The following is a 12406-nucleotide window of genomic DNA, read 5'->3' as shown; positions in this document are numbered from 1 at the left end:
AGTAAGGTTCAACTCTGTTAGTTGAATGCACAGAACAGAAAGAAGTTTCATACAATGCTTCTGTGTAGTTTATATTTGAACATATTCTTTTTTCCACTATTACCCACTTAGCGCTACGAATGTCCAGTTGCATTTTCTACAGACAGAGTGTTTCAAAACTGCTCAATCAAAAGTATGGTTTAACTCTGTTAGCTGAATGCTCAGATCAGAAAGAAGTTTCACAGAATGCTTCTGTGTAGTTTATATTTGAATATATTCCTTTTTCCACTACTACGCTCTTAGCGCTCCAAAGGTCCAGTTGCATTTTCTACAGAAAGAGTGTTCAGATATGCTCAATCAAAAGTATGATTTAACTCTGTTAGCTGAATGCACAGATCAGAAAGAAGTTTCACCGAATGATTCCGTGTAGTTTATATTTGAAGACATTCCTTTTTCCACTATTACCCTCTTAGCGCTCCGAATCTCCACTTGCATTTTCTACAAAAAGAGTGTTTCATAACTGCTCAATCAAAAATATGTTTTATCTCTGTTAACTGAATTTACAGATCAGAAATAAGTTTCACAGAATGCATCTGTGTAGTTTTTATTTGAAGATATTCTTTTTCCCAATGTAGGCCTCTTAGCGCTTAGCATGTCCAATTGCAGTTTCTACAGAAAGAGTGTTTCAGAACGGCTCAATCAAAAGTAAGGTTCAACTCTGTTAGTTGAATGCACAGAACAGAAAGAATTTTCACAGAATGCTACTGTGTAGTTTATATTTGAATATAATCCTTTTTCAACTATTACCCTCTTAGCGCTCCGAATGTCCACTTGCATTTTCTACAGAAAGAGTGTTCAGAACTGCGCAATCAAAAGTATGGTTTAACTCTGTTAGCTTAATGAACATATCAGAAATAAGTTTCACACAATGCTTCAGTGTAGTTTTTGTTTGAAGATATTATTTTTCCCAATATAGGCCTCTTAGCGCTCAGAATGTCCAATTGCAGTTTCTACAGAAAGAGTGTTTCAGAAAGGCTCAATCAAAAGTAAGGTTCAACTCTGTTAGTTGAATGCACAGAACAGAAAGAAGTTTCATACAATGCTTCTGTGTAGTTTATATTTGAACATATTCTTTTTTCCACTATTACCCACTTAGCGCTACGAATGTCCAGTTGCATTTTCTACAGACAGAGTGTTTCAAAACTGCTCAATCAAAAGTATGGTTTAACTCTGTTAGCTGAATGCTCAGATCAGAAAGAAGTTTCACAGAATGCTTCTGTGTAGTTTATATTTGAATATATTCCTTTTTCCACTACTACTCTCTTAGTGCTCCAAATGTCCAGTTACATTTTCTACAGAAATAGTGTTCACATCTTCTCAATCAAAAGTATGGTTTAACTCTGTTAGCTGAATGCACAGATCAGAAAGAAGTTTCACAGAATGATTCTGTGTAGTTTATATTTGGAGACATTCCTTTTTCCACTATTACCCTCTTAGCGCTCCGAATCTCCACTTGCATTTTCTACAGAAAGAGTGTTTCAGAACGGCTCAATCCAAACTAAGGTTCAACTCTTTTAGTTGAACAAACAGAACAGAAAAAAGTTTCACACAATTCTTCTGTGTAGTTCTTATTTGTAGACATTCTTTTTCCCAATATAGGCCTCTTAGCGCTCAGAATGTCCAATTGCAGTTTCTACAGAAAGAGTGTTTCAGAACGGCTCAATCAAAAGTAACGTTCAACTCTGTTAGTTGAATGCACCGAACAGAAAGAAGTTTCATACAATGCTTCTGTGTAGTTTATATTTGAACATATTCTTTTTTCCACTATTACCCACTTAGCGCTACGAATGTCAAGTTGCATTTTCTACAGACAGAGTGTTTCAAAACTGCTCAATCAAAAGTATGGTTTAACTCTGTTAGCTGAATGCTCAGATCAGAAAGAAGTTTCACAGAATGCTTCTGTGTAGTTTATATTTGAATATATTCCTTTTTCCACTACTACGCTCTTAGCGCTCCAAATGTCCTGTTGCATTTTCTACAGAAAGAGTGTTCAGATCTGCTCAATCAAAAGTATAGTTTAACTCTGTTAGCTGAATGCACAGATCAGAAAGAAGTTTCACCGAATGATTCCGTGTAGTTTATATTTGAAGACATTCCTTTTTCCACTATTACCCACTTAGCGCTCCGAATCTCCACTTGCATTTTCTACAAAAAGAGTGTTTCATAACTGCTCAATCAAAAATATGTTTTATCTCTGTTAACTGAATTTACAGATCAGAAATAAGTTTCACAGAATGCATCTGTGTAGTTTTTATTTGAAGATATTCTTTTTCCCAATGTAGGCCTCTTAGCGCTTAGCATGTCCAATTGCAGTCTCTACAGAAAGAGTGTTTCAGAACGGCTCAATCAAAAGTAAGGTTCAACTCTGTTAGTTGAATGCACAGAACAGAAAGAAGTTTCATACAATGCTTCTGTGTAGTTTATATTTGAACATATTCTTTTTTCCACTATTACCCACTTAGCGCTACGAATGTCCAGTTGCATTTTCTACAGACAGAGTGTTTCAAAACTGCTCAATCAAAAGTATGGTTTAACTCAGTTAGCTGAATGCTCAGATCAGAAAGAAGTTGCACAGAATGCTTCTGTGTAGTTTATATTTGAATATATTCCTTTTTCCACTACTACTCTCTTAGCGCTCCAAATGTCCAGTTGCATTTTCTACAGAAAGAGTGTTCAGATCTTCTCAATCAAAATTATGGTTTAACTCTCTTAGCTGAATGCACAGATCAGAAAGAAGTTTCACAGAATGATTCTGTGTAGTTTATATTTGGAGACATTCCTTTTTCCACTATTACCCTCTTATCGCTCCGAATCTCCACTTGCATTTTCTAGAGAAAGAGTGTTTCAGAATGGCTCAATCAAAACTAAGGTTCAACTGTATTAGTTGAACAAACAGAACAGAAAGAAGTTTCACACAATTCTTCTGTGTAGTTTTTATTTGTAGACATTCTTTTTCCCAATATAGGCCTCTTAGCGCTCAGAATGTCCAATTGCAGTTTCTACAGAAAGAGTGTTTCAGAACGGCTCAATCAAAAGTAACGTTCAACTCTGTTAGTTGAATGCACCGAACAGAAAGAAGTTTCATACAATGCTTCTGTGTAGTTTATATTTGAACATATTCTTTTTTCCACTATTACCCACTTAGCGCTACGAATGTCCAGGTGCATTTTCTACAGACGGAGTGTTTCAAAACTGCTCAATCAAAAGTATGGTTTAACTCTGTTAGCTGAATGCTCAGATCAGAAAGAAGTTTCACAGAATGCTTCTGTGTAGTTTATATTTGAATATATTCCTTTTTCCACTACTACGCTCTTAGCGCTCCAAATGTCCAGTTGCATTTTCTACAGAAAGAATGTTCAGATCTGCTCAATCAAAAGTATGGTTTAACTCTGTTAGCTGAATGCACAGATCAGAAAGAAGTTTCACCGAATGATTCCGTGTAGTTTATATTTGAAGACATTCCTTTTTCCACTATTACCCTCTTAGCGCTCCGAATCTCCACTTGCATTTTCTACAAAAAGAGTGTTTCATAACTGCTCAATCAAAAATATGTTTTATCTCTGTTAACTGAATTTACAGATCAGAAATAAGTTTCACAGAATGCATCTGTGTAGTTTTTATTTGAAGATATTATTTTTCCCAATGTAGGCCTCTTAGCGCTTAGCATGTCCAATTGCAGTTTCTACAGAAAGAGTGTTTCAGAACGGCTCAATCAAAAGTAAGGTTCAACTCTGTTAGTTGAATGCACAGAACAGAAAGAATTTTCACAGAATGCTACTGTGTAGTTTATATTTGAATATATTCCTTTTTCCACTATTACCCTCTTAGCGCTCCGAATGTCCACTTGCATTTTCTACAGAAAGAGTGTTCAGAACTGCGCAATCAAAAGTATGGTTTAACTCTGTTAGCTTAATGAACATATCAGAAATAAGTTTCACACAATGCTTCTGTGTAGTTTTTATTTGAATATATTATTTTTCCCAATATACGCCTCTTAGCGCTCAGAATGTCCAATTGCACTTTCTACAGAAAGAGTGTTTCAGAAAGGCTCAATCAAAAGTAAGGTTCAACTCTGTTAGTTGAATGCACAGAACAGAAAGAAGTTTCATACAATGCTTCTGTGTAGTTTATATTTGAACATATTCTTTTTTCCACTATTACCCACTTAGCGCTACGAATGTCCAGTTGCATTTTCTACAGACAGAGTGTTTCAAAACTGCTCAATCAAAAGTATGGTTTAACTCTGTTAGCTGAATGCTCAGATCAGAAAGAAGTTTCACAGAATGCTTCTGTGTAGTTTATATTTGAATATATTCCTTTTTCCACTACTACGCTCTTAGCGCTCCAAAGGTCCAGTTGCATTTTCTACAGAAAGAGTGTTCAGATCTGCTCAATCAAAAGTATGATTTAACTCTGTTAGCTGAATGCACAGATCAGAAAGAAGTTTCACCGAATGATTCCGTGTAGTTTATATTTGAAGACATTCCTTTTTCCACTATTACCCTCTTAGCGCTCCGAATCTCCACTTGCATTTTCTACAAAAAGAGTGTTTCATAACTGCTCAATCAAAAATATGTTTTATCTCTGTTAACTGAATTTACAGATCAGAAATAAGTTTCACAGAATGCATCTGTGTAGTTTTTATTTGAAGATATTCTTTTTCCCAATGTAGGCCTCTTAGCGCTTAGCTTGTCCAATTGCAGTTTCTACAGAAAGAGTGTTTCAGAACGGCTCAATCAAAAGTAAGGTTCAACTCTGTTAGTTGAATGCACAGAACAGAAAGAATTTTCACAGAATGCTACCGTGTAGTTTATATTTGAATATAATCCTTTTTCAACTATTACCCTCTTAGCGCTCGGAATGTCCACTTGCATTTTCTACAGAAAGAGTGTTCAGAACTGCGCAATCAAAAGTATGGTTTAACTCTGTTAGCTTAATGAACATATCAGAAATAAGTTTCACACAATGCTTCTGTGTAGTTTTTGTTTGAAGATATTATTTTTCCCAATATAGGCCTCTTAGCGCTCAGAATGTCCAATTGCAGTTTCTACAGAAAGAGTGTTTCAGAAAGGCTCAATCAAAAGTAAGGTTCAACTCTGTTAGTTGAATGCACAGAACAGAAAGAAGTTTCATACAATGCTTCTGTGTAGTTTATATTTGAACATATTGTTTTTTCCACTATTACCCACTTAGCGCTACGAATGTCCAGTTGCATTTTCTACAGACAGAGTGTTTCAAAACTGCTCAATCAAAAGTATGGTTTAACTCTGTTAGCTGAATGCTCAGATCAGAAAGAAGTTTCACAGAATGCTTCTGTGTAGTTTATATTTGAATATATTCCTTTTTCCACTACAACTCTCTTAGTGCTCCAAATGTCCAGTTACATTTTCTACAGAAATAGTGTTCACATCTTCTCAATCAAAAGTATGGTTTAACTCTGTTAGCTGAATGCACAGATCAGAAAGAAGTTTCACAGAATGATTCTGTGTAGTTTATATTTGGAGACATTCCTTTTTCCACTATTACCCTCTTAGCGCTCCGAATCTCCACTTGCATTTTCTACAGAAAGAGTGTTTCAGAACGGCTCAATCAAAACTAAGGTTCAACTCTTTTAGTTGAACAAACAGAACAGAAAGAAGTTTCACACAATTCTTCTGTGTAGTTCTTATTTGTAGACATTCTTTTTCCCAATATAGGCCTCTTAGCGCTCAGAATGTCCAATTGCAGTTTCTACAGAAAGAGTGTTTCAGAACGGCTCAATCAAAAGTAACGTTCAACTCTGTTAGTTGAATGCACCGAACAGAAAGAAGTTTCATACAATGCTTCTGTGTAGTTTATATTTGAACATATTCTTTTTTCCACTATTACCCACTTAGCGCTACGAATGTCAAGTTGCATTTTCTACAGACAGAGTGTTTCAAAACTGCTCAATCAAAAGTATGGTTTAACTCTGTTAGCTGAATGCTCAGATCAGAAAGAAGTTTCACAGAATGCTTCTGTGTAGTTTATATTTGAATATATTCCTTTTTCCACTACTACGCTCTTAGCGCTCCAAATGTCCTGTTGCATTTTCTACAGAAAGAGTGTTCAGATCTGCTCAATCAAAAGTATGGTTTAACTCTGTTAGCTGAATGCACAGATCAGAAAGAAGTTTCACCGAATGATTCCGTGTAGTTTATATTTGAAGACATTCCTTTTTCCACTATTACCCACTTAGCGCTCCGAATCTCCACTTGCATTTTCTACAAAAAGAGTGTTTCATAACTGCTCAATCAAAAATATGTTTTATCTCTGTTAACTGAATTTACAGATCAGAAATAAGTTTCACAGAATGCATCTGTGTAGTTTTTATTTGAAGATATTCTTTTTCCCAATGTAGGCCTCTTAGCGCTTAGCATGTCCAATTGCAGTCTCTACAGAAAGAGTGTTTCAGAACGGCTCAATCAAAAGTAAGGTTCAACTCTGTTAGTTGAATGCACAGAACAGAAAGAAGTTTCATACAATGCTTCTGTGTAGTTTATATTTGAACATATTCTTTTTTCCACTATTACCCACTTAGCGCTACGAATGTCCAGTTGCATTTTCTACAGACAGAGTGTTTCAAAACTGCTCAATCAAAAGTATGGTTTAACTCAGTTAGCTGAATGCTCAGATCAGAAAGAAGTTGCACAGAATGCTTCTGTGTAGTTTATATTTGAATATATTCCTTTTTCCACTACTACTCTCTTAGCGCTCCAAATGTCCAGTTGCATTTTCTACAGAAAGAGTGTTCAGATCTTCTCAATCAAAATTATGGTTTAACTCTCTTAGCTGAATGCACAGATCAGAAAGAAGTTTCACAGAATGATTCTGTGTAGTTTATATTTGGAGACATTCCTTTTTCCACTATTACCCTCTTATCGCTCCGAATCTCCACTTGCATTTTCTAGAGAAAGAGTGTTTCAGAATGGCTCAATCAAAACTAAGGTTCAACTGTATTAGTTGAACAAACAGAACAGAAAGAAGTTTCACACAATTCTTCTGTGTAGTTTTTATTTGTAGACATTCTTTTTCCCAATATAGGCCTCTTAGCGCTCAGAATGTCCAATTGCAGTTTCTACAGAAAGAGTGTTTCAGAACGGCTCAATCAAAAGTAACGTTCAACTCTGTTAGTTGAATGCACCGAACAGAAAGAAGTTTCATACAATGCTTCTGTGTAGTTTATATTTGAACATATTCTTTTTTCCACTATTACCCACTTAGCGCTACGAATGTCCAGGTGCATTTTCTAAAGACGGAGTGTTTCAAAACTGCTCAATCAAAAGTATGGTTTAACTCTGTTAGCTGAATGCTCAGATGAGAAAGAAGTTTCACAGAATGCTTCTGTGTAGTTTATATTTGAATATATTCCTTTTTCCACTACTACGCTCTTAGCGCTCCAAATGTCCAGTTGCATTTTCTACAGAAAGAATGTTCTGATCTGCTCAATCAAAAGTACGGTTTAACTCTGTTAGCTGAATGCACAGATCAGAAAGAAGTTTCACCGAATGATTCCATGTAGTTTATATTTGAAGACATTCCTTTTTCCACTATTACCCTCTTAGCGCTCCGAATCTCCACTTGCATTTTCTACAAAAAGAGTGTTTCATAACTGCTCAATCAAAAATATGTTTTATCTCTGTTAACTGAATTTACAGATCAGAAATAAGTTTCACAGAATGCATCTGTGTAGTTTTTATTTGAAGATATTCTTTTTCCCAATGTAGGCCTCTTAGCGCTTAGCATGTCCAATTGCAGTTTCTACAGAAAGAGTGTTTCAGAACGGCTCAATCAAAAGTAAGGTTCAACTCTGTTAGTTGAATGCACAGAACAGAAAGTATTTTCACAGAATGCTACTGTGTAGTTTATATTTGAATATATTCCTTTTTCCACTATTACCCTCTTAGCGCTCCGAATGTCCACTTGCATTTTCTACAGAAAGAGTGTTCAGAACTGCGCAATCAAAAGTATGGTTTAACTCTGTTAGCTTAATGAACATATCAGAAATAAGTTTCACACAATGCTTCTGTGTAGTTTTTATTTGAAGATATTATTTTTCCCAATATACGCCTCTTAGCGCTCAGAATGTCCAATTGCAGTTTCTACAGAAAGAGTGTTTCAGAAAGGCTCAATCAAAAGTAAGGTTCAACTCTGTTAGTTGAATGCACAGAACAGAAAGAAGTTTCATACAATGCTTCTGTGTAGTTTATATTTGAACATATTCTTTTTTCCACTATTACCCACTTAGCGCTACGAATGTCCAGTTGCATTTTCTACAGACAGAGTGTTTCAAAACTGCTCAATCAAAAGTATGGTTTAACTCTGTTAGCTGAATGCTCAGATCAGAAAGAAGTTTCACAGAATGCTTCTGTGTAGTTTATGTTTGAATATATTCCTTTTTCCACTACTACGCTCTTAGCGCTCCAAATGTCCAGTTGCATTTTCTACAGAAAGAGTGTTCAGATCTGCTCAATCAAAAGTATGGTTTAACTCTGTTAGCTGAATGCACAGATCAGAAAGAAGTTTCACCGAATGATTCCGTGTAGTTTATATTTGAAGACATTCCTTTTTCCACTATTACCCTCTTAGCGCTCCGAATCTCCACTTGCATTTTCTACAAAAAGAGTGTTTCATAACTGCTCAATCAAAAATATGTTTTATCTCTGTTAACTGAATTTACAGATCAGAAATAAGTTTCACAGAATGCATCTGTGTAGTTTTTATTTGAAGATATTCTTTTTCCCAATGTAGGCCTCTTAGCGCTTAGCATGTCCAATTGCAGTCTCTACAGAAAGAGTGTTTCAGAACGGCTCAATCAAAAGTAAGGTTCAACTCTGTTAGTTCAATGCACAGAACAGAAAGAATTTTCACAGAATGCTACTGTGTAGTTTATATTTGAATATATTCCTTTTTCCACTATTACCCTCTTAGCGCTCCGAATGTCCACTTGCATTTTCTACAGAAAGAGTGTTCAGAACTGCGCAATCAAAAGTATGGTTTAACTCTGTTAGCTTAATGAACATATCAGAAATAAGTTTCACACAATGCTTCTGTGTAGTTTTTATTTGAAGATATTATTTTTCCCAATATAGGCCTCTTAGCGCTCAGAATGTCCAATTGCAGTTTCTACAGAAAGAGTGTTTCAGAAAGGCTCAATCAAAAGTAAGGTTCAACTCTGTTAGTTGAATGCACAGAACAGAAAGAAGTTTCATACAATGCTTCTGTGTAGTTTATATTTGAACATATTCTTTTTTCCACTCTTACCCACTTAGCGCTACGAATGTCCAGTTGCATTTTCTACAGACAGAGTGTTTCAAAACTGCTCAATCAAAAGTATGGTTTAACTCTGTTAGCTGAATGCTCAGATCAGAAAGAAGTTTCACAGAATGCTTCTGTGTAGTTTATATTTGAATATATTCCTTTTTCCACTACTACTCTCTTAGCGCTCCAAATGTCCAGTTACATTTTCTACAGAAATAGTGTTCACATCTTCTCAATCAAAAGTATGGTTTAACTCTGTTAGCTGAATGCACAGATCAGAAAGAAGTTTCACAGAATGATTCTGTGTAGTTTATATTTGGAGACATTCCTTTTTCCACTATTACCCTCTTAGCGCTCCGAATCTCCACTTGCATTTTCTACAGAAAGAGTGTTTCAGAACGGCTCAATCAAAACTAAGGTTCAACTCTTTTAGTTGAACAAACAGAACAGAAAGAAGTTTCACACAATTCTTCTGTGTAGTTTTTATTTGTAGACATTCTTTTTCCCAATATAGGCCTCTTAGCGCTCAGAATGTCCAATTGCAGTTTCTACAGAAAGAGTGTTTCAGAACGGCTCAATCAAAAGTAACGTTCAACTCTGTTAGTTGAATGCACCGAACAGAAAGAAGTTTCATACAATGCTTCTGTGTAGTTTATATTTGAACATATTCTTTTTTCCACTATTACCCACTTAGCGCTACGAATGTCCAGTTGCATTTTCTACAGACAGAGTGTTTCAAAACTGCTCAATCAAAAGTATGGTTTAACTCTGTTTGCTGAATGCTCAGATCAGAAAGAAGTTTCACAGAATGCTTCTGTGTGGTTTATATTTGAATATATTCCTTTTTCCACTACTACGCTCTTAGCGCTCCAAAGGTCCTGTTGCATTTTCTACAGAAAGAGTGTTCAGATCTGCTCAATCAAAAGTATGGTTTAACTCTGTTAGCTGAATGCACAGATCAGAAAGAAGTTTCAGCGAATGATTCCGTGTAGTTTATATTTGAAGACATTCCTTTTTCCACTATTACCCTCTTAGCGCTCCGAATCTCCACTTGCGTTTTCTACAAAAAGAGTGTTTCATAACTGCTCAATCAAAAATATGTTTTATCTCTGTTAACTGAATTTACAGATCAGAAATAAGTTTCACAGAATGCATCTGTGTAGTTTTTATTTGAAGATATTCTTTTTCCCAATGTAGGCCTCTTAGCGCTTAGCATGTCCAATTGCAGTCTCTACAGAAAGAGTGTTTCAGAACGGCTCAATCAAAAGTAAGGTTCAACTCTGTTAGTTGAATGCACAGAACAGAAAGAAGTTTCATACAATGCTTCTGTGTAGTTTATATTTGAACATATTCTTTTTTCCACTATTACCCACTTAGCGCTACGAATGTCCAGTTGCATTTTCTACAGACAGAGTGTTTCAAAACTGCTCAATCAAAAGTATGGTTTAACTCAGTTAGCTGAATGCTCAGATCAGAAAGAAGTTGCACAGAATGCTTCTGTGTAGTTTATATTTGAATATATTCCTTTTTCCACTACTACTCTCTTAGCGCTCCAAATGTCCAGTTGCATTTTCTACAGAAAGAGTGTTCAGATCTTCTCAATCAAAAGTATGGTTTAACTCTGTTAGCTGAATGCACAGATCAGAAAGAAGTTTCACAGAATGATTCTGTGTAGTTTATATTGGAGACATTCCTTTTTCCACTATTAACCTCTTATCGCTCCGAATCTCCACTTGCATTTTCTAGAGAAAGAGTGTTTCAGAATGGCTCAATCAAAACTAAGTTTCAACTGTATTAGTTGAACAAACAGAACAGAAAGAAGTTTCACACAATTCTTCTGTGTAGTTTTTATTTGTAGACATTCTTTTTCCCAATATAGGCCTCTTAGCGCTCAGAATGTCCAATTGCAGTTTCTACAGAAAGAGTGTTTCAGAACGGCTCAATCAAAAGTAACGTTCAACTCTGTTAGTTGAATGCACAGAACAGAAAGAAGTTTCATACAATGCTTCTGTGTAGTTTATATTTGAACATATTCTTTTTTCCACTATTACCCACTTAGCGCTACGAATGTCCAGTTGCATTTTCTACAGACGGAGTGTTTCAAAACTGCTCAATCAAAAGTATGGTTTAACTCTGTTAGCTGAATGCTCAGATCAGAAAGAAGTTTCACAGAATGCTTCTGTGTAGTTTATATTTGAATATATTCCTTTTTCCACTACTACGCTCTTAGCGCTCCAAATGTCCAGTTGCATTTTCTACAGAAAGAGTGTTCAGATCTGCTCAATCAAAAGTATGATTTAACTCTGTTAGCTGAATGCACAGATCAGAAAGAAGTTTCACCGAATGTTTCCGTGTAGTTTATATTTGAAGACATTCCTTTTTCCACTATTACCCTCTTAGCGCTCCGAATCTCCACTTGCATTTTCTACAAAATGAGTGTTTCATAACTGCTCAATCAAAAATATGTTTTATCTCTGTTAACTGAATTTACAGATCAGAAATAAGTTTCACAGAATGCATCTGTGTAGTTTTTATTTGAAGATATTATTTTTCCCAATGTAGGCCTCTTAGCACTTAGCATGTCCAATTGCAGTTTCTACAGAAAGAGTGTTTCAGAACGGCTCAATCAAAAGTAAGGTTCAACTCTGTTAGTTGAATGCACAGAACAGAAAGTATTTTCACAGAATGCTACTGTGTAGTTTATATTTGAATATATTCCTTTTTCCACTATTACCCTCTTAGCGCTCCGAATGTCCACTTGCATTTTCTACAGAAAGAGTGTTCAGAACTGCGCAATCAAAAGTATGGTTTAACTCTGTTAGCTTAATGAACATATCAGAAATAAGTTTCACACAATGCTTCTGTGTAGTTTTTATTTGAAGATATTATTTTTCCCAATATAGGCCTCTTAGCGCTCAGAATGTCCAATTGCAGTTTCTACAGAAAGAGTGTTTCAGAAAGGCTCAATGAAAAGTAAGGTTCAACTCTGTTAGTTGAATGCACAGAACAGAAAGAAGTTTCATACAATGCTTCTGTGTAGTTTATATTTGAATATATTCTTTTTTCCACTATTACCCACTTAGCGCTA

This window comes from Symphalangus syndactylus, chromosome 17, assembly GCF_028878055.3.
Source record: "Symphalangus syndactylus isolate Jambi chromosome 17, NHGRI_mSymSyn1-v2.1_pri, whole genome shotgun sequence".
Classification (NCBI taxonomy): domain Eukaryota; kingdom Metazoa; phylum Chordata; class Mammalia; order Primates; family Hylobatidae; genus Symphalangus; species Symphalangus syndactylus.
This window is presented reverse-complemented; position numbering follows the sequence as displayed.